The 22,035-nt window shown below is 37.2% G+C and overlaps 1 non-coding gene and 1 pseudogene across 1 annotated transcript; one reads left to right on the forward strand and one right to left on the reverse strand.

Moving 5' to 3' along the window:
- Positions 1–14,470: 14,470 nt before the first annotated feature.
- On the reverse strand, positions 14,471–14,598 carry LOC115065277. Its single transcript, XR_003845068.1, has one exon. It is a non-coding gene; the product is annotated as a small nucleolar RNA SNORA17 (small nucleolar RNA).
- Positions 14,599–18,258: 3,660 nt separating this feature from the next.
- On the forward strand, positions 18,259–18,847 carry LOC110330322 (annotated as a pseudogene).
- The last annotated feature ends 3,188 nt before the right edge of the window (positions 18,848–22,035 follow it).

The raw sequence follows: 22,035 nt of genomic DNA on the forward strand, positions 1-22,035 counted from the left end.
CAATAACACATCATTGGTTTGTAGATAATGGAGAAATCAGGCTGAAGCTGAGCTCGGAGCTGCCTCCTTACAGCCTCAGTCTTGTTGGACTACAATCTGTTTTGGGGGCTCCTCTGGGGCACTTGTTGCTGAAAGACCTGCCTGTTTACAGACTCCATAGTCTACTCTACCACTGTAACAGCTACAGTCTACACATGCAATAATGGTATAACCAACTCATGTCTGTTGGGATTTGAGAACTGCTGCGCTGAAAGGACTTTTTATATGGTACCAGGCCAAAGACCTATAGCTATAGTAGTTCTAGTCTCCAGAGAGAAGCTCTTGCTTTTGTTTTGATGCACAAATGTGATGTACCTTTCAAATTTAAATGGGTGTGCTTGTGCTCATATATTACTCCCCAATCCAAGTTGTGGAGGGAAAATTCACTTTGTAGTGTACAGATGTTAATTCAGAGACAAGGAATTGGCCGAGCTCTTGAGAATGACGGACTGTTGTTGTGGGACAGTGGCCTTATGCTCAGGCAAGAATGGAAGAAAATGATCAAGTATCTATATTACTTCCTCCAGGGATCATCACACAAAGGGGAGAAGAAATAACACATGAGCCAAAAGAAAGGGTGGAGAGCTCTATATCTATTTCCTCTGAATTGAAACATTTCATCCTAGAAGAGAGGAGACTCTTGAGACATAAAACACATGAAATTTAAAAGATTCAGAAAATGTAGTTGTAAGATTCCAGGCTCTTAGCTCAAGGATATACAAGCAGAGAAAATGAAGATTTATTTGGTGAGATTCCCTGCAAGTTCCAGAAAGTTTCATAGCTATAGCTTTCATGAGTCATTTGATAATTCGGAGCTGGACTTTTTGCTGATCCGGTTGCCTTTGGCATTTCTGAACCTGTAAGCAACTGTAATAAAGTTATGAGCTTATGATCTAGCCCTTGTTGCCTATGTGGGTATATACACATGGGTAAACTATATATAAACCAGGTTCTTTGTGTATATATAACTTAGTATTTTATGAGGCTCCTGATTAGGAGAACAAGTGTGACTCTGACTTGTGCGAGCTTATGGATGGGTTTTACTCCTTTTGGTTTGCCATGTTCAAATTCAATATAATAGTTTTTCATTCGTTTTATTAAATTTTAATTTTGTCATGTTTGGTTGTTATCTTCTAGAATCTTATTCGTTTTAAATGAGAGACAGCAAGTGAGTGGATACATAGGATAGGCAAGGAGGAGAGGAACTGGGAGGGTTAGAGGGAGGGGTGACTATATTCAGAATATAATGTATGAGAAAATAATATATTATCAATTAGGAAAAACCATTGACATTCTTGTTCATTCCATTATCTTCTGCTTGTTCTTTCAGTCTCTGTGAGCTCATACACACTTTACTTAATAGACACAGAATGTCTTATTCTCCTGTTGTTTCCTATCTACTTTGGCTTCCATATTCTTTCCTCCTCTTCTTTCACCAGGTTCCCTGAGCTCTAAGGGGAAGGATTTGATGGAGACCTCCATGTAGACTCCTTCATCGCATAACTGTCTGGATGTAGCTCTCTGTATCTGTTCCCAAATGCACATGTTAATATTTAAAATGTGATGTTATTAATCTAGACAAAATAAATAAATAAGAAAATATATTCGGGGCAATTATACCTCATAGTTGCATATAAAAATCTGTTCTTTCTTTGTCCTCATACAATGAAATGTACTTGCCCTTTTCCATAGTGTATTGTGCAGTGTGAACAATATGGCTTTCTTGATTTTCAACCATCATTACTTAAGTCCAGGGGAAAATAAGGTTTTATCTTATTTCTGCAACATTGCATTGCTATTTATAGTGGTCCTTTAAACAAACTTTAAGCAATTAAAACAACAATTACAGTCACCAAAAAAATTAAAATAGTTCTGAAGTATTACAGTCAAACTTAAGATAAACGGTGAAGTTGTTCATACTTAACACGTTAATTTTTGTATTTTATGGAGTTATATTCATGTAATAGACATTTCCTAAGATAACTCATTAGGGTATTCTCGTAGAGAAATTGGTAGATTTTAATTTGTCCGTAGAGGAATGCTTAAAATTCTGCTTAAAAATAACAGGAATATAAAATTATTGAGGTTACAGAATGGAACAAAAAAAAATTTCAAATAGAGAAGACAGTAATTGCCCATAAAATGAATTGTTATGTTCACTCATAAATTGTGAATTGAATTTTAGTTGAGACTTCATACTTCAAATCAGCTATCTACAAATAGATTAGAAAACAGTGGGAAGAATTGAACCTCACTTCTTTCTCTCCACCTGTTGATTTATTTCTTGTAAAGTGAAGGCATGTTATTAAGGAGGAGGTACCATGCTTTACTGCAATATAAGTGTTCCGACATGCTCCATAAGAGGATGCGAGAGAACATGCGGCAATGCCATGTCTGCTCCCTCTAGGACATTTATCTTTTTACCTCTGGGCAGTAGAGATAGATTAAAAGGCAAAGCACACTAATATTTTAAAATTGTTGTAAAATTTAAGCAAAGAGAAAAAAGACAGTAAAAGGAAGTGAGCATAAAATGTAAACGGATGGCAGCAGAGTCTTTATGGACCTTGTTATTTCATACATTTCCATTCACTTTGTTTATTGAGGTTGCAACCATACACACAACTAAACACTTTTATAAGTAATGGATCTATATTTTATATTACTCTATTATTATGTACTACTCTATGATTAGAAAAGAGACTGTTTCTTCTAGCAAAAGGTAACTATTCCATGTTCAATAGTAGTGTTTTCAAAACTGAAGTGATAAAACCAGTCGATACCCACTCATTTCTGCATACAATGTGAGTATTTTAAAAATTATTACAGTTTTCTGGAAACAGCATTCTGTTGCCTAATCTTGGCATTCTTAGGATTTCTGGGTCCTATAAGTTATAGAGAAATAAAATTTTATAAACTGTTTAAATCAATTTTCCTAAGTGGCTAAGATAAAATGTTTTATGAACAATATACAACTATACCTAATTAATGAATTTGAGCATAGCCAACTGGGAGATGATCTCTGGCCAAAATCCTCTCAGCTGCCACTGAGCCTTTACCACTTGAGCCTTGGGATGTCTCAGATTCTATCCATAATGATATCAGATTATTTTCCCTGTAATGAAATTCAATAATTTATTCTTACTGTTTGAAGAATTGTGCAAAATCCTTTTTCTTATTATGGTTTTGTTTTTACCTTGCCTCCTTGTTACAGGTAAAATAGAATTATATTATAATATTTAAAATATGACTGTAATAAAATGTAGAAAAAACATTCAGTTTTGAATAGAGTAATATATTTGTACACGCTTAGATAATAATGCTGCACAATCATATAGCCCTAGACAAAACGTACACTGAAATTAAGATGTTCTTATATTATATTTCATTTAAAAGAAAAAGCATAATCCCTGAAAAGATAAACTTGCTCCTAACTTTTGTTGAAGATGGTTAAATAGATCCATAAAAAAAGATGTAAATATATGATAGGCAGGTAAATAATGATGGGTTTAGATAGATAGATACAGAGATGATAACTGTTAGCAAAACAAAACAAGAAGCTTAGAAGCACATCACTGCCTACTTTTCTTCAATAGCTGCACATATCACACATCCATATTCTGATCTCATTTTCTTATTTCTGCCGAGATAATGAATTGTTATGGTGGATACAGTCAATGAACTGTTCAGGAAGACATATTATTAATTTTCTTAAATGAATCTGCTAAAGCTAATAATATCAATCTTTTTATATAAAGTATCTTTATATTCTCTCTCCAAGTCATTAAAATTGTATCAAGGAAGAAAAATAGAAGACTCAATTAATTAAAGTAATACTGTTTAGAAGAAAATATAATAAAATGAAATGTATCTGATTTGCATTTAGATACCTGCCACAATGAAGTTCTAAAAGTGATGGCTGAGGAGGAAACTCACATGAAAGACAGAAGTTACCAAAATAATTACTTGGAAACGTCCCCCTTCTTTCCATATCCCCCCTCCAAAAAAGTCATCATTCTTTTAGTCTGTGTCAACTGTTTTTGAAGACCACTGTATTAAATTCTATGCCAAAATGAAAAAGGTTTAATCTACTTTAGTGTCAAATATAACAGAATAATTACATTTAACAAAAATAGAAAATAAATATTGCATGGAAAGATAAATTAATTTGCTCATGTCAACCATTTTTAAACTATTTCCTCATATGCAACTAATAAGGCTTAATTTAGAGAAGGTTCATACATTTAACCCTTTTATTTAGATAGACTTTTTTAAGATATGCATTAAAAAATAAAGCCAAATTTTATTTCATTAACAAAGTAATAATTTAGCAAGCCCAATATTCATAATTAAAACTGAAAATGACAAAAGTCTAAACAGCATCATATTTTGTAGTAAAAGCTGATGATTAAAAAGGTTTACTATAAAAATAAGACCCTTAGCTCTCCACTTGTGCCCAAAGATAATCACTTCCTACAAGGTTGTGCCTGCATTTGTGCCTTAGTGTCACAGCTCTTACATGTTAATATATCAGAAGTATTATACCAGAGGCATCTTTAAATTCATCTTGCCTAAGCTATATTTTAGTTATCTGAATTCCTGGTATTTTTCTTTCTCCCTAACATTATGTCTTCCTTTGCTCCTAGGTTATTTCCAACTGTGCTCTACAGCTGTTGACTCAGTTCATGATAAACAATTGATTACACAGATCATAGAACAAGCTAATCAGTCTGGGACATTGGTAATGAAAAATAAAGCTTCAGCAAGCTAATATATCAGTGCTTAAGCAGAGAGAGTATCTAACACTAATTAAATACTGGTCCCAGTGTAAACGATTTAGGCTGGTTTCCTGCAGCCTTTCCAGTTTTATTAATGAGATCTACAAATTGTAATCTCATATTCTGAATGAGAATCATTGAGTACTACCAAGTGACCTTGAAACCAATGTTCTGTGAGAATTACAAAGTATGATGTACATGCTTTTCTGGGATCTTGGAGCATCGTTTGGGTATATGTCCAGGAATAGTATAGCTGGGTCTTGGGGTTGAACTTTTCCCACTTTTCTGAGAAAATGCCAAATTGAATTCCAAATTGGTTGTACAAGTTTGCACTCCCACTGGCAATAAAGAAATGTTCCTCTTGCACAGCATCCTTGTCAGTATGTGCTTTCTCCTTAGTTTTTGATCTTAGCCATTCTGATTAGTGCAAGACAGAACCACATAGATGTTTTGATTTGTACTTCCCTGATGACTAAGGTCCTTGAACATTTCTTTAAGTGCTTCTCAGCCATTTGAGATTCCTCTGTTGAGAATTCACTGTTTAGTTCTGTACCCCCATTTTTAATTGTTTTTTTTTGGGGGGGGGTGATGGTATCTATTTTGAGTTCTTTGTAAATTTGGATATTAGCCCTCTATAAATGTAGGGTTGATGAAGATCTTTTCTCAGTCTGTAAGATGCCGAAGTGTCTTATTGTCTATTCCCTTTGCCTTACAGAAACTTTATGAGGTCCCATTTATCAACTGATGTTCTTAGAGCCTCAGCCATTGATGTTCTGTTCAGGAACTTGTCACTGTACCAATGCATTCAAGGGTATTTCCCACTTTCTCTTCTATGAGATTTAGTGTATACTGTATTATATTGGAGTCTTTTATCCACTTGGACTTGAGTTTTGTGCAGAGTGATAAGTATGGGTCAATTTTCACTCTTCTATATGAAGACATCCAGTTAGTCCAGCACCATTTGTTGAAGATGTTTTCATTTTTCCACTTCACGGTTTTGGCTTTTTTTTTTTTTTTTTTTTTTTTTTTTGGTTTTTCGAGACAGGGTTTCTCTGTGTAGCCCTGGCTGTCCTGGAACTCACTCTGTAACTTCCCCATCAAATTCCGTTCAACTCCATTTCATATTTTTTTTTTTTTTTTTTTTTTTATCAAACATCAAGTGTGATTCCATTCAAATCCATTCAATTTGATTCCACTGATCAAAATGTATGTTTCTGTACCAATACCATACAGAATTTTTTTTTTAATCATTATCATGCCATAGTACAGCATGAGGTCAGGGATAGTAATTAGTCCTGAAGATCTTCCATTGTTTAGGGTTCTTTTGGCTATCCTGGTTAGGTTTTTTTATTTGTTTGTTTTGTTTTGTTTTTTCAGATGAGGTTGATAATTACTCTTTCAATGTCTATAAAACTGTTGCTGGAATCTTGATGGGGATTGCACTGAATATGTAGATTGCTTTCACTAAGATGGCCATTTCACTATGTTGATCCTACATATCCATGAGCATGGGAGGTCATTCCATCTTCTGAGACACTGTTCAATTTCCTTCTTCAGGGATGTGAAGTTCTTTACATACATACCATTCCTTTGCTTGGTTAGATTTACACTGAGATGTCTTACAGTGTATGATAGGAACATCAGTTCCTCGATTTATTATTAACAAATAACTTTCCTTGATAAATTCTAAGGAATGTTTAACCTTGTCATAGAGCAACAAGTATTGCTTTTAAGTTTTTATTTTATGTGCTTGGGTGTTTTGCCTGCCTCTGCATTCCATGTATGTCCCTGATTCTCAGATCCCCTGGTATTGTTGTTATGGCTGTTTGTGAGCTGTCATATTGGCGTTAGCAATCAAAAGTCCTGCAAGACTATAACCCATGCTCTGAAACACAGATCTTTCACACCACTCTCAAGGAAAATTTCTTTATGTATTAATACTTTAAACAGTAATTGTTGAGTAGAGATTTTGTAAACATACTGTGGGAGTGACCAATATTAAACTCTTAGTTTTCATTAGGTATTCAAATGTGTCATCTGTTAAGGGATCCTTATGTAATACAATGATATTTCCATATTACCTCCTAAATGTTGTGTATAAATATTTGCCTTTCATCAGGCACTGTTTTTGCCTTTCATCCTAGCACTTGGGAGACAGAGGCGGATTAACCTCTGTGCATTCTGTTCTACTCAACTAGTTCCAGAATAGCCAAGGCAACAAATGGAGACCCTGTCTTAATAAATAAATAAATAAATAAATAAATAAATAAATAAATAAATGAACAAAATACCTTTTTAAAATTTATTAGAATTTTCATTGGATATTTTATTTATTAACATTTCAAATGTTATCCCATTTCTCAGTTTCCTCTCCAGAAAGCCCCTATCCCATCCTCCCTCCCTCTTCTTCTATGAGGGCATGGAGCCTTCCCAGGACCATGGGCCTCTCCTCCAATTAATGTCTGACAAGACCATCCTCTGCTACATATAAAACTAGAGCAATGGGACCCTCCATGTGCACTCTTGGGTTGGCGGTTTACTTCCTGGGAGCTCTGAGGGGAGGGAGGGAATCTTGTTAGTTGGTATTGTTGTTCTTCCTTTGGGTTGCAAACCTCTTTAGCTCCTTCAGTCATTTCTCTAACTCCTCTATTGGGGAACCTGTACTCAGTCCAATGGATGACTGTGAACATCTGCCTTTGTATTTGCCAAACTCTGGCAGAGCCTCTCAGGAGACAGCTATATCAGGCTCCTGTCAGCAAGCACTTTTGGCATCCACAGCATTGTCTGAATTTGCTGACTGTAAACGGGGTGGATCCCCAGGTGGGGCAGTCTCTGGATGGCCTTTCCTTCAGTCTTTGCTCCATATGTTGTCTCCATATTTCCTCCAGTGAATATTTTGTTCCCCCTTCTGAGAAGGACTGAAGCATTCACACTTTGGTCTTCCTTCTTCCTGAGTGGTCTGTGAATTGCATCTTGGGTATTCTGAGCTTTTAGGCTAATATTGATGAGTACAAACCATGTGTGTTCCTTTGTGACTGAGTTACCTCACTCAGAATGATATTTTCTAGTTCCATCCATTTGCCTAAAAGTTTCATGAATTCATTGTTTTTAATAGCTGAGCAGCACTCCATTATGTAAATGTACCAAATTTTCTTTATCCATTCCTCTGTTGAGGGCCATCTGGGTTGTTTCTATCTTCTGGCTATTATAAATAAGGCAGCTATGAACACAGTGGAGCATGTGACCTTGTTATATGTTGGAGCATCTTTTGGGTATATGCCCAGGAGGGGTATAGCTGGGTTCACAGATAGTACTATGTCCAATTTTCTGTAGGACTGCCAGACTGATTTCCAGAATGGTTGTATGCCATACCACCTCCAGTAGGATCTGTGTGACAAGTTCCACAGACTGAGGCAATCCACTTCAAAAGAGGGAGGCCTCCTGGAACAGGTTGTGGAACTCTTCACCGGAGAAAAAATATTGAGCCATAGTTCTCATGGCAATCTGTTTTGTTTTCTCTTACTCCTTTTCTTATTTACATGTTCCTGGTAGCCTAGGCCAAGATCTTAAGTGAGAATAATGGGTAAGAAACCATCCCTAGAGATGGGGCCACTAACATAACCTTATCCCCAGGGAAACCAACACTTTCTAAATCATTTACAAATCTATTATAATAAAAACTTTCCCAACAATAAAATTTCATATGGCTAGTCATATGTCATCGAGGTGGATTTTGATATATGGTAAAGAAAGCCTTAATTAGAAAGAATTGAAGTAGTTTAAATTTATAAACTGAAGAGTATAAAAAAAAATCAGGCATTAGATGTTAAATAATAATTGACCATGGGGCTGGAAAGTTAGTTCAGTGGTTAAGAGCACTGACTGTTAAGGATTTATTAACTTGCCCCTCGAAATATGCCACTAGTCTTGGACGACAGACCCCACTGAATACATCCTTTTAGAATTGTTATATTTTGATGATTTATAATGATGTTACCTGTTCTGTTTGTGATTCACTGAATACATGGTTTCAGAGTTATAATGCATGGATGAATTTTTTGCTTTATTGTGCCAAATGATTTTTGTTGGTCTCTGTGATTGTTTCACTGGATATAGTTTCTAAGAGATAATGTTTGGTCTTTTAATGTGTAAAATCCCCTGCTTGAGAGCTGCAGAATACACTCAGATTCAGACTTCCTCTGTGTTTGTTACTGTTTGTCACCGCTGAATCCTTACCCACATAGCTTCAAGGACCCTCATTCCAGGGGCCCCCATACGTCACTGAGGTGGTACGTGGCAGTTGTACCAACTTGCAATAACACCAACAATAAAGGAGTGTTCCTCTTTCTCCACATCCTCACCAGCATCTGCTGTCACCTGAGTTTATGATCTTAGCCATTCTGACTGGTGTGAGGTGGAGTCTCAGCATTGTTTTGATTTGCATTTCCCTGATGACTAAGGATGTTGAACATTCTCTAGATTCTTCTTTGTTTTGTGCATTTGATGTTTTGATTATTATGTGACAGGAGGAATTTCTTTTCTGATCCAATCTATTTGTATGTTCATGAACATCTCTGTCTTTAGGTTAGGGAAGTTTTCTTCTATAATTTTGTTGAAGATATTTACTGGCTTTAAGTTGTGAATCTTTGCTCTTCTATACCTATTATTCTTAGGTTTGATATTCTCAATGTGTCCTGGATTTCCTGGATGTTTTTAGTTCAGATCTTTTTGAATTTTGCGTTTTCTTTGACTGTTATGTAAATGTTTTCTTTAGTATCTTCTGTTCCTAAGATTCTCTCTTCCATTTCTTGTATCCTATTGGTAATGCTTGCATTTATGATTCCTGATCTCTTTCCTTGGTTTTCCATGTCCAGAGCTGTCTCCCTTCATGATTTCCTTATTGATTCTACTTCCACTTTTAGATCCTGGATGGTTTTGTTCAATTCCTTCACCTGATTGGATGTGTTTTCCTGTAATTCTTTAAGGGAGTTATTTATGTCCTTTTTAAAATCCTCAATTAGCATCATGAGATATGATTTTAAATCCACATCTTGCTTTTCTGGTGTGTTGGGGAATACAGAACTTGCTGTGGTAGGAAAACTGGGTTCTGATGATGCCAAGTAGTCTTGGTTTCTGTTGGTAAGATTCTTACATTTGCCTTTCACCATCTATTTATCTCCGGTGTTAGATGTTCTTGCTGTCTCTGGCTGGAGCTTGTTCCTCCTGTTGGTCTGTAAGCCTGTGTCAGCACTCCTGGTAGACAAGCTCTCTCCTGGCAGAACTTGTGTACAGAGGTCTCTGGAACAGCCTAAGCTCTGGGTGCAGGTGGTGACTGGAAGGATCCTGTTCCAATTGCTCCACTGATCCTCTACCCCATGTGCTCCTGGCCGGCCCTACTCCGCACATTTATTGGAGAGAAAGTAAATATATTACCTCCAAGATGGGAGTGAAAACACTTCTGGAAGAACAAGTCTTTGCTGAAAAGACCTGTACTCAGGGGACTGTGGAACAGTCTCAGCTCGTGGGTACAGATGGCAGACTGGCGGCTAGTAGCATTTTTATCTTTACTTTATGTACGTGTGTGTTTTGCCTGTATGGAGGCACATGTATTAAGTACCAGACACTAGAAGACAGCTACAGATGCTCCAGTACTAGAACCTTGACTGACTATTGCCAGCTAATACTCTTGTACTGGGAATGGAAATCAAAAAGCAACCAATACTCTTAGTCTCTGCCATACTTTTTCTCCAACCCCAAGGTGTGGATTGGCTAATCAACTGACACTCTTACTGTAGAAAACTATTTCTCCAGGTCTCAGCTTCATTTGCAACACAACTGGATCTGTGTCTCAGGGAACATCCCGAAGACAGGATGGAAGGACTGCAATAGAGTCTGTGGAAATGTCTTCAGACCACTGAAGGTACTAGCTACAAAACAGATTAATGAATTTCTCCTGATTATTTTTCAAAAATTTTTTGCAGAAGCCTGAACCTGGTTCTGCCCAATCTCATAAGCTGCTTTTACTTCATGTGACTTATTGCTCTCCTGAGATGGATCCAACATTCATAAAGTGATGCAGAATGCCTTCATTCTGGACCATTGCAGGAGCCAGAATTTTTCTCTTGTTCTTCCAGGCTTTAACCTGACTTATTAAACTTCCCTTCTCTGCAAATTTAGTCACTTAAAGCATTTCAATCTGGAAACAAATATGTCTAAATACAGATGATTAGTGAAATGGCATATGAGTCTTCTTCCAGTAATTAGTCTAGTCAAAGCAAGTTTTTCCAGGATTTTACTTGCCAAAGTTTACAAAGTCTACATCTAATGCATACCATCAACATTTTCTCATAATGGGAAGTCTTCTGAGTTGACACACTCACTCAGAAACACTAAATAAAGTACTGCACCAGCACCATGAAAAATCATCATTACTGTTAACAATAATTCCAACCAAAAACTTTTATTTTAATTTGTTACATCCTGAACACAGAATATTGCATATGCTCCACATGTTCCTTAGGTATTCTACCATAGAGCAAAATCCTGAGCAAAACTTCTATATGATTGAATTCATGATTGAAACATGATAAATACCAATGTTTTTGAAAGGTGTTTATTTGTGTGTGTGTGTATGTGTGTGTGTGTGTGTGTGTGTGTGTGTGTGTGTGTGTGTGTGTGTAAGCATGTGCATATATATGCATATGGGTTCCAGGACATTTTCTAGATGTCAGAAAACAACTAGCAGAAGTTAGTTCCTGTGGCTTCCAGGAATCAAACTCAAGTCCTGCCATTCGGTGGCAACTGTGTCTTACCCTGGTGAACCATATGCCATGATTAAAAGAATTTTGAAAATGAATACAAATTACATAAAACTTGCCAATTTAAAACATAACTTTCTGATTATCTTACAAAATTACTCAGAGACTATCTTCAAAATAATGTTCCATAATATAGATCAAATTTAATTTGTTTATTTCCTGGGGAATTTTTCAAATAATTAGATTCCATTTTTTCAAGGCTTTTTTTTTGTTTGTTTGTTTGTTTCTGGGACGTTATAAATAGAATAATAGAATAATATCATGAGATGTGTAAAGAAACCTGAAATTTAGGGCAGTGGGGATGATTTACAAATAGGAAAAAGTGGGGAGAAATTTCCTTTGAAATCTCTTCGACCTAAGTGAATAATTATTAGGCCAGGGACTTTGATCAATCTTGTTCTTTCCATATAGCAACTGTCAATCTTTCTTAAGAACGCCACTAATATACTTTGTAATCTTAACTATCCACTCAGCATTATATGGAATCCTGGTCCCAAGTCAGTTCTGTTAAGACAGAATTGATTTTGGATTTGCCTTCATATAAAAGAAACACGGGATTAGTTTCAGTGAATAATCTTGTATTTTATAATAGTTTTAGTTAAAGGCAGGTATCCTTTTAAAAACTATACCAATTCAAGAAAGGATTTTTTTTTTTGTATGCTTTAGGCTTTACTGTAATTATATTTAGCTGTGAGTTCTCACCTTCTACCCTTAAATTTGATTGTTTTATTGACCAAAAGACAACATAGGATAAGCTTTTTTCCAGCAAAGGATTGCATCCTTTTTTAACATTTTATTAGTACTTTGTGAGTTTCATATCCTGCACCCTAAACCCACTCATCTCCATCTCCCTTCCTTCCTGCCCCCACCCTTTTAAACCCCCCTCACAAAGAAAAAGTCATTTTGAAAGCTGTAGTGTGTCACAGTGTGTCCCACAGTATACCCTTTTTCATGCTTCTTTACTTGCAAGTGTTCACTGCAATGACTCCTTGGTTTGGTATAAGGCCTCTGTCTTCTATTACTCTCTCAATACCTGAACCTTAGATATCCTGTTGTTGCCTTGTGTCATGGAGATCCTGTTGTTTTGTATCTGCAGTACTGGGCCTTACATGCACTCCAGCAGTTCATCAATCGTGTAGGCCAATCCAAAGGTCTGGATCTGGGTCTGAGAGTTATCTGAACTGGTCAGCCCTCCAGCTCTCTAGTTCTCACTCTTTCGGGGCTAACTCACCGGCACCACCTCCAACCAAGGCCAGCTCTACCCTGCTGCCCAGGCAAGGTACTAAGCCTGCTTTCCAGACTGCTTCATCAGGTGAGAGGAAGGACCAGCTCACCCACTCTGTTGACTTGGATGTCTGCTCTCCTGACTGCCATAGGTGACAAGGGATAGGTGGTAAAAATTTCTCCCTTGCCCAAGTCATCCTAGAGCAGACAGGTTACCACCTTCTGCTCATCTCTTCTGCTCTCATGCTCCTGAGGGCCACCTCTTCCAGGATGCTTAGGTGAAGGGTGGGGTCTGTTCTGCACAGCCTGCAGACATCAACCTGTTTCTGGGTAGCAGACCAAACCAGGAAAGTCCAGCTAGTTTGGGGTAGTAGCAGACCTCTGCTGCCGCAGGACCATGGACCCAGATGTGGTTCCCAGTGGCAGCACAGGCCAGCAACCTATCATGAACCCAGGTAACATCACCAGGCTACTCATATCTGCCGATTCTTCATTTCTTCAAGACTAGTTCTGTCGCTCTTCATTGTACCTACATCCTTCAGTTTCTCTTTCTCTTACATTTCATCACAACCTACTTATTCTTCTTGGTAGTGCCTGTGATCTCTGAGTGTCTGGGGTCATCTCAGATGTGGTCTCTGGAGTGCTATGCCATCTCTGTCTGTGCACTATGGCACAGGGCATGATCTGTACCCCAAGGCCTGCAGAAAGTGGGACTTGTGGTCATCTCAAACTAGCTCCCTTTCCTGACACCACGGCACCAGATTGGTGGTTGACTCATGTTGTAGGACCCCCTTTCGGGGACCCCTGCTCGAGTCTTGGGAAAGAGCCCACCCAAGGAAATGCAAGGAACTGTCTTGATGAAAATACACTAGGTAGTTTAATGGTGGAGATCCAGGCCAATACATATCTCACGCAGGAGACAGAGGAATCGACTACGAGGCTTGAAAGCAAGGGGTTTTTATAGGGAGAGGGTCGGGGGCTAGGAGGAATTGGCACGGTTTCACATAACTGGCTCATTTGAACATCAGCAGAATGATTAAAAGTCAGGAGAATAATATGTGCAAGTCAGGAATCCCAAGGACCAGAAGCTTATCTAGGTCAGCTGAACATCTGGTTAATGTGTAACTTCAAACTATGTCAGGAGGGCACTGGGCAGAAGGAGGTGCTGGGCTAGATGGCTGATGACTCAGCCAAGATAGCCCAGACTAGTTCCTGCATTCTTCTTTTATCTTTATGGCCAATCAGCCCCAGCAATGTTTTAACAATGGCCTGCCGGGACATGCCTGGGCCTGTTCCACTATGTTCTCAGTCTCAGGCTTCTAAGCTCACAAACAACTTTTTGTTTGGACTATTTGACATAAGTTACATGAATCACAGGCCTTAAATTTCATTTCCCTTCAATGCTAGGTCCTTCTCCTGCCTTCCTGAGTGACCCCTTGCCAGGATGAGTCATTTGTTTTAGGCTCTCAACATCTTCTAGTCTCCAGGTTGCTCCTTGTTCTGAGAGTCCATCTAGGCCTGCCTGGTGCCAACTGGTGGTCATCTCAGGATAACTCCTTGTCTGGGCCTCCTGGTGCCACACTGGTAGTTGTCTTAGGCTTATTTTGTTCAGGGAAGGTCAGGGAATCATTCAGATGTTGGTAGATCAGAACCCTGAGCATAGAAAAAGCCTGTCCCCTCTCTGCCACCTACCAATACACATGTGACATAGCAGTCACACATGTAATGCCTCTAGTGCCAGTTAGATTGCTGTCTTTTTATTTTCTTTCTTTTTTAAATTAGATATTTTATTTACATTTCAAATGTTATCCCCTTTCCGGGTTTCCCCTCTGCAAAACCCCTACCCTGCCCCTGCTCCTTACCCTGCTTGTATGAGGGTGTTCCCCCACCCACCTACCCACTCCTGCCCCACCACCCTAGCATTCCTCCACACTAGGGCATCAAGCCTTCACAGGATGATGGGCCTCCACTCCCACTGATATCAGATAAGACCCCTTCCGCTCTTTTAGTCCTTGCCCTAACTCCTCCATTGGGGTCCTTGTGCTCAGTCTGACGGTTGACTGTGAGCGTGACATTAGCTGAAATGCCCTACGAAGGGGAGGAAGAACCTGATGAGAGCATATTCAGAGGTTGGGCATGGCCCCCTGGTTGAGGGATGTGGCCACCCACCCATCTCCAAAAGTTTAACACAGAATTGCTCCTGTGTAGAGGAAATATGGGGGCAAAGTCTGGAGCAGAAACGGAAGGAAAGGCCATCCAGAGACTGCCCCACCTGGGGTTCCAACCCACATGCAGACACCAAACCCAGACACTATTGTTGATGCTAAGAAGTGCTTGCTGACAGGAGCCTGACACAGCCAGCTGTCTCCTGAGAGGCTCCGCCAGATCCTGACCAATACAGATGTAGATTGCTTTCCTAAACACAACTTCTAATATGTAAATTCTCCATCCAGAATGATTATTGCAGAAATGCAATGTTGTCTATTAGAAAAATAAAATGCGCAATCGGTATATCATCCCCTTAATGTTGGGAAGCTCAAATTTTGGTACTAACCATCCATCATGTTTGTATCTCTATAGGGTTTTTCTCAAGGTTTTCTAGTCACAAAATTGAAAATACTTCCTGTGTATCTTCCCTTAATATCATTACTTCAAACTTCATACAGTCAACATTGGAAGCATAAAACATTGAAAAGAATATATAATAGTAATAATCATTTGCAAAAAAATCCAGTAAGTATATTTTAAAAAGTGAGTATGGTGTTAAAAGTGAAATTTAGTTATATGTATTAATAACAAATACTTACCTTTAAGAAAATATTTAGACAATAATTTTAAAAGGTAAATCCTATTCATTAAACATCATGTAAACATCAAATAAAGAACCTCTTTTCATACAAGAGTACATTATTACATAGCTTTTTTTTTTTTTTCTAGGAGAAAAAAGTACTTTTCTTTTTTCTTTTTTCTTTTTCTTTTTTTCTTTTTTTGTTTGTTTGTTTAGTTGGTTGGTTGTTTGGTTGGTTGTTTGGTTTTCCAAGACAGGGTTTCTCTGTATAGCCCTGGCTGTCCTGGAACTCACTTTGTAGACCAGGCTGGCCTCAAACTCAGAAATCTGCCTGCCTCTGCCTCCTGAGTGCTGGGATTAAAGGGATGTGCAGCCACCACCACCTGGCTAGGGCTTCTTTCCTTTAAAGATTCAAATAGAAGCCACAAGTGGCTTCAGCAAGTGAAAATCCATACATTAAAATAGTTAAATGTGTAAGAAAAAGACTCCCCTTATCTCAGCACAGCAGTCCTACCTAGAGTGGCTGAGGAAGTGTCACTGATATCAAACATAATTAAGAGAGTACACACATCTTATTGTCGCACAGAATTCGCAAACTACTCAAAGAATACATTATCTCCATAGGAAAGTAAACTGGAATATTCCTCTAGATTAATAACAATTTCCTAAGATGTATTGACCTCACATTGTAGTAAAGGACTTCTGCCAATCTTGTAGCCAAATTACTCTTAGTTTCTGGATAACTCCATTGGAGAGCAGCCAACAACTCTTGGTGTTATTAATCTCAAAGTTACTCATTACTAAAAATACAAAGGGTAATCTGCAGTCATTACTCATGAGATAATTTATAAGTTATGAATATCTTTGAGATAACTTTCATTCATATATTTAATTGATAAAAGTAATTATAAAAAAACAATTCACATGTCATTTTGAGGTAACAATTGGTATCTTTTTATTTTTTTTTTATTATTTTTTGCCTTGCGCAAAAACTTTCTGGAGTACAAGTTAATTAAGTATCAGAATATGAGTGAGAATATTTAATATGCTATTTTATTAATTTTAAACATACTATAAAATTCATCTTCACTAAACTTAACTCTCATTCTTCCCAAAAGTCCTCACAGATCATTCTCACAACTCCTTTCTGTTTCATGTCCCTTTTTAAATTGTTTCTTGATTATTTTGAGAATATAATCTAATTACACTATTTCTCCCTTCCCCTTTCTCTCCCAAACTGTCACATATACGCTTCCTTGCTCTCTTTCAAATTCATGGCCTCCTCCTTAAAATAAGTATAAAAATACTTATGTATATGTAGAATATTCACAAGCTCGTATGGCTGCAAGCATGTTCATATTGAGCAACTCACTTCCATGTGCACCATCTTTTCCTGCCTTGCCAACAAGGCAACATGGAAGATATGTTTCCCAAATCCTTGAACTAAGTCACTAAGATTGGAGAGAGGACATGTTGACAGTGTGTTTATGTCCTCTTCGTGTTTACAAATATCACATGCATCTGGCAATATCCTATTCTTCACGGTTTGCAAATTTGATAAATACATCTTAGCACATCTACAAGGAGCTTAAGAGATTGAAATCTCTACATGTTCTTTGGTGATGTTCTTTAAGGCACCTACAAAGTGAGTTCCAGGACAGCCAGGGCTATACAGAGAAACCCTGTCTCAAGAAACCAAAAAAAAAAAAAAAAAAAAAAAATTATAAAATAAAATAAAAAAATCAGTTTACTGAAAGAATATGGATTGAATATTCTTAATACTCCTAATGAATCTTAGACTCTGGAGTAAAACAACTGCTAATGTCTTAGTTTTATTTATAAATGGAATGTTAACTGCAAGGATTCCTGTGATTCTCTCAGAAGCATCAAACAAAATAGTGTTGCCCAAAGTTTCAGTGACCACTAGGAAAGTGTGTTTGTTCTCAGAGAAGATAGATGTATGTCTAGCCAGAAGTTGTAACCTAATTTCCATTACTCTTCCTCTGTATGGGTCATTACTGCAGCTCTAGAAATATAAATTTCTTCCAGCCCAATGCATCCGACAGTATTTCTTACTTCTACTGTGAAACACAATTCATTTCCCAGTAACTTTTCTATTCTATCAACTGCAAAAAGAGAGCTTTTAAACACTCTTCATTTTCACATAGAAGTATTTCATGACACACTGGGATAGGAGAGCAATAAGGATACCACTGATCTGAAAGGAACTAAATGCTTGATGTAGTCTCTTAAATGCAAACGAGTAGGCAATTAAGAGGTGAGGTTGTTCCTAGGCAAGCTTTCTTTTCTTCCCATCATACCTGCTCCAGACTAATACTAATTCTCTCCCCAATTTTATTCTTCTAATTTTTTAACAGTCTGTCAGGAAGTTTATTTATAATAGGTGAAATACATGAAAGAATGTTTACTCTAGTTTTCAGTTCAGACTCAAGTGTCTAAACAAACCAAATTTTCCTAAAATGCATATTTAAAAATGTACACTATATTTAGTACTGCCTCATCACAAAGGATAAACAGACTTCCAGTCCTCTGCAAGGTATAGCATCCCAGGTTATTTTATTAAGACCTCATGATTTTATGTATTATCTATACAATGATTTGTCTACGGGGACCGTGGCTTGGACTTAGGGGAGCAGTGCTCTGCCTTGCCAGGAAACAGATGCCCAGTGTCTGTGCAGCATAACAGTTGAAAAGCAGCAGCCATGGAAGGAGCGAAGAACTCGCTGGTGCACCTCTGGATAATGCTCCGAAGGAATAGCCGCCTAAGATCCAGCCGCTGGTCCAAGGCATGGCCAGTCTTAACCTCCTGGAGATCTCAGACCTCAGTGAACTCCTGAAGAAAACACTGAAGATCTAGGATGTCGGCCTTATGCCAATGGGGTGGCATGGTGCCTGGAGCTATCCTTGCTGCAGCCACAGCCCCTGAGGCGGCCGAGGAAGAAGACATCCCCACACAGAAAAAGCAGGCATACTTCACCACCCTCCTGACAGAAGCAAACTGTGTGGACAAAATGAAGCTGGTCAAGGAGATGAAGAACTGTGTTCATGGCACAAACCTAGTCTAGGCCAAGAAGCTGGTGGAGTCCTTGCCCCAGGAAATCAAAGCTAAAGGCACCAAAGCTGAGGCAGAGAAAATCAAAGCAGCCTTGAAGGCAGTGGGTGCCACTGTGGTTCTGGAGTGAAGCACAGTTAGGAGGACTTATGGACTAGACTCCCTGGGAGCATAAAAACTAATTTTATGCAGCTGAAAATGAATGCGGATTTTACTGGGTAAAACTATTAATTTGAAAAGTATATGATAAAATATGATGACAATTAAAGATAATGATGAAGACCGTTTTATAATAGTGCTAAATAGTTAAATTGAGGTAAGCAGAATACAGGATATAGATTTTTGAAATCATTGCTTTCAGGTGCATTCTTCTAAGAATAAAAAAATAGGAATAATCCTGAAAAGGGGAGGATGCTGGAAAATAGAATAGTTTCCTCGCAACCATCTCCTACAAGTTGTTCTTTCTTCTTGTGCACCTACTTTTGCAAACAATAATGGTACAATGTTGCATCCTCATATAATCACATGTGTGTTGATGTGCCAGAAATAGCATTAGTTACTCTTCTAAGGCCTCCTTGCATGTTAATCAACAGCTAGAATTGCTTTGACCTGGCCTGTAAATGTTATCAGGAAAGTAAGGAGCGTAGAAGTGCAGATGGAGAGAGACTGAGAAAGCAACATGATATCATGGAACCTTATAAACTGGTTAGCTCTCTAGAAGTGTTTTGCTTTGAAGGAATTGCATGTTTAGAATTGGAAAACAATTTTAAAATGTCTTCCCTACATTACTTCTTCAGTGAATTAATCAAGTACAGGAAGCACTAAGGTTTTTCATAGTGTGTGTGTGTGTGTGTGTGTGTGTGTGTGTGTGTGTCTCCAAATAGAGAAGCCATATATAAATATGCATATATATACATATGTATGTATATATATATGTAATATATATATATGTATGTATACATATGTGTGTATATATATATATATATGTGTGTGTGTGTGTATGTGTGTGTGTGTGTGTAATTTCACTTTATACTTAGCTTCCTAAATGCAAAAACTATATGATATAAAATCTCATACAGCATTATTATTATACAAATACATATATAAATTAATCTTTTGGATTTTTCATAATGAAACAAGTATAAAACCAATGGCATTCAAAATATGTGCTTTCTTAGAAATAGGAAATATTTTATTATCAAAAATTAATTGTATCTTAGTACTTTAGTACTCAGAGTACATACGTCATTGAACACTGGGAGGTAACAGAGAGAGAGAATATGGCAGCATAGTATTCTGAGATGATATTTTGAGTTCCCTAGTTATATAATATTCAAATTGACTTAGAGAATGAAAGGAGTAGAATCTATCTTTCAGAGTAGTTTTTAAATGACTAATTTCATAAGACCATTTCCTTAAATCACATATCCATTCAGTTTTCCCCCAAATTGTGCCAAAACTATTCTGTAAAAATGAAACCTTAGACAAACAAAACCAAAATAAGTATTGGAAGAAAATTAATTTCTATCTTCAATGAAAACAACAATGGTCAAAATTCATTAATTTAATGTAGTAAGCATCTTGTTATGACAGGTATCATGTAAAATCATTTGTGTATATTTTAGCATTTTAAGAGAGAGATAATCTTCCTGGCCTGAAGCTCTGAGATCCTGAGACCCAGAGACTTCAGGAAAACAATGTTTCCGGAGGGGCTGACTTAGGGCAGGTTGTGATTCTAATAGCAGAGTCATACAGATGAAGACATAAGTTAATCAGTACAGCTGTTGTATTAGATGGTCCTGTCTGGATTTAAACAACACAAAAACAGTTTTGGAAACTTCACACTGGAGATGATCCCCATTCTTTTGATGGATTATACTCTAAAACATACACCTAATTTTGCTTTAAATTTAATTACTTGCTTTTTCCATTTTTAATCTCTTAACCTGTCTTTGTGAGAATAATTAATGTAACATAAATTATATTATAATTCATATGATGAATTTTGATAATATTAAATTTTCTCAATCTATTTGTAGGTTATAATTGGTCTAAACTGACAATCCCTCCACTATAATATTATAACTTATAAGCTAGTAATATCATACCTATCAATCAGCAAGTGACATATCTAAGATTTTCAGCATATACTATGCTTACTATGAGATATTTCTCAAAATCCTTTGGAAAGACAGCACCTTTAAGAGTTTTCTCTAGGTTCATTTAATTGTTGAATTCAAGGGAAAGGAACAGAAAAGACTATTTGATACTGAATCAGAAATTTTTCTCTGAAGTCTAAGAGAAACAGTTCTTAATATAAAATAATCTGCAGGCAGAAGTCATAATAGACAAAATATAAGGCATATAAACACAGATGAGGCAATATGAGAAAGTCAGGTAGACGAATTGTTAGAGCAATATGTGCATGTCAGGAAAAAGTTGGTGCCAACATCCAAGAAGAGCCTTGGGTGTTTTGGGACACCAAACAGTCCCAAATAGATTACAAAGATATTTTAAGTGCTTAAACTGATATCAGATTCATACAATTACTCCAAAGAGAAACATACATGTCTATGTTTTGTACCTGAAAAAATATACTATCCACATCTTCCAAGAGTGACTTGATTTCTATATTTTCAAAACATAATTAAGGAAGACGTTACGTTACTGCTGTCCATCTGGAGGAAAACTGCCCAATGTCCAAAAAAAGAATTTTTTCTCTAAATTCATACCTGTAGTTTCTGCATCTACACTTTCCTGCCTGATACCTAAGAGATAGAGCATCTAACTCTATTTTATAAATCTATTGAAGATGAAGAAAAGGACTCAAGGGAGTGAGTGAAGGGAGAAGAAAGAAGAAAGAAAAAAAGAATTGAGAATATTTGCATGCAACTAAAATGAGAATGATTGTAGTCAACTGATTTTAAGAACATTATGAATGGCTACTAAGCATAAATCAATACAAGCTACTCTGTGGTAACCCAGTAATGCCTATGAACCAAATAATCATAAAGTTTTCTCTTAATAACATTTAAAATATTAGTTCTTGTGGTAAATCTCCAATCCAAATAAGCCCCAGCAATGAAACACAACTCAGTTAATATGAATGCATGCTGTGTACCTAGATTGGGCAGATCTACCACTAAATTACCATCTTCCACATCTATGAAAGCCTTATAACTTGCAGTTTTTCCAGGCCATGTTTTTCTGCTCTGCTTTTCTTCTTTCTCCTCTGCTTCCTCTCTCTCTCCCATTTTCTCCTTCTTCTCTCTCCCTCAACTTCTGTTCCACCTTCCCTTTATCTGCCCAATCATCAGC

Source organism: Mus pahari, chromosome 13 (assembly GCF_900095145.1).
Source record: "Mus pahari chromosome 13, PAHARI_EIJ_v1.1, whole genome shotgun sequence".
Taxonomy (NCBI): domain Eukaryota; kingdom Metazoa; phylum Chordata; class Mammalia; order Rodentia; family Muridae; genus Mus; species Mus pahari.